Source organism: Pongo abelii, chromosome 4 (genome assembly GCF_028885655.2).
Source record: "Pongo abelii isolate AG06213 chromosome 4, NHGRI_mPonAbe1-v2.0_pri, whole genome shotgun sequence".
Taxonomy (NCBI): domain Eukaryota; kingdom Metazoa; phylum Chordata; class Mammalia; order Primates; family Hominidae; genus Pongo; species Pongo abelii.
Window position 1 is genome coordinate 140,742,249 of NC_071989.2, and position 2,033 is coordinate 140,744,281.

A 2,033-nucleotide genomic window follows, 5' to 3' on the forward strand; every position below is an offset into this window, starting at 1 on the left:
TTAAAATAAGACTTCTTCATCTTGTTTGGTCTGGACACAGGTCAACATTCTTCTCACAGAAGCTTTCATTTCTTTTGAAGTATTAAAACAATATTTTAGCACACAAAAAAGGAGTTTATTTTCAAGAAGCTTTGCTTTCTTTTTCAGTTAGTTCTAGATAAGAACTATAACTTCACATAAGATGTTAGAAGGATTCAAGTATATTGCTGAAGGTATAACCATCCATCTTCAGGAAGTAAGAATAGTGAATAGTAAGTATAAAGAAACAAACAAGTCCTGTGATAACATCTTTATCATAATTTTTTAAGTCTATTATGCTTTATGCAAATGTTTAGATTTCCTTGTTAAAAATCTGCTGGCAAGGTTAGGTTCCCTTTCTGTAGCTTTATTTTCAACTCACAATGTAGTGACTATTAAATATTCTTTACCCCAACACATTATATTGTAAAAATATACACTTAGTTCTAACACTAAGCCACTACTATTTTAAAAAGGAATATCTTGCATTGTTAAGTTTAGCAGCCCAAATTCTTAAAGGCCTTAGGAATGGTGCTGTCCAATAAGATAACCAATAGCTACATGTGGCTACTGAGCACTTAAAAAATGAGTCTGGCCAGGCATAGTGGCCCACGTCTGTAATTCAGCATTTTGGGAGGCTGAGGTGGGAGGATTGCTTAAACCCAGGAGTCTGAGACCAGCCTGGGCAACACAGGGATGCCTTGTCTCTGTAAAATAAAAAAAAAATAAAAAAATTAGCTGGGCACGGTGGCATGTGCCTGTAGCCCTAGCTACTCAGCAGGCTGAGGCAGGAGGCCCACTTAAGCTTAGGAATTCAGGGCTGCGGTGAGCTATGATTGTGCCACTGTACTCTAGCCTGGGCGACACAGTGGGATCGTGTCTCCAATAAATAAATGAATAAATAAATATTAAAAAATAAAAAGTGTGGCTAGTCCAAATTGAAATGTGCTGTAAAATACACACTGGATTCCTTTTTTTTTTTTTTCAAATCCCGAGAACCTGTGAAACACACTGAATTCTTAAGATTTAGTATGAGGAGGGAAAAAAAGATCAATGATTTATATATAACAATGTAAAATATCAATAATTTCTATATTGATTATATGATAAAATGATCATGTTCTGGATATACTTGATTAAATATACTATTAAAGTTAATCTCATCTTTTATTTTTACTTTTTAAATATGCAGCATTGCCAGATAAAATACAGGACAACCAGTTACATTTTTATTTTATATATTCCTGCTTGGGACATAATATTTAAAAATTATTCATTCTGTATCTGAAATTCAAATTTAACTAGGAGTCCTATATTTTTATTTGCTTAATCTGGCAATTTTATTAATATGGCTACTAGAAAAGTTAACAAAACAAATGTAGCTCCTTATCCTATGGAACATTGCTGCTTTAGAATCACCTCGCTGTTGTTTTTTTTTTTTCCAGTTAGCTTCCGAATAAACTCTGCACGGAAATAACTAATCTGTGGGGAATATTTAATCCTAGGCTAGGATGGTTAATCGTGAAGTGAAATTTTTACATCTGCATGAACAAAATGGCTTGTTACAGACGAAAACGTGGAAAGGGCATCTGGACTAGAATGAAAAGTCATAGCTCCCAGCCTCTCTACTAGGGTAGTTAACAGTCCCAGGTTCAAAATAATCCCTGTCCCTCTTATAAGGATAGGCGGTGTCAAGAGCAACTATCTGTGAGACCCTGGGCCAGTGACTTTCTCCTTACCCCCGCCCCCAAGCAGGCCTTGCAAAAAGCTGGGAGGGGTGCGTTTTCAACACTGGAGCTTCGCGGCCGCTCTCCCACTCGCTCCCGGCCCCGCGCTAGAGGAGCGAGTTCGGACTCGGACCCCAAGGCCGCCAGTCCCGCTGCCTTCCTAAGCCGAGCCCGGGCTACCTCGGTCGTCCCCAGCAGGCTTGGCTGGCGGAGGCCGGGCCCCGGCCAGGCCCCCAGGACAAGCCCCGCCCGGGCCTCAGGTGCACTCCCGGCCCGCCCCGCGCCCTC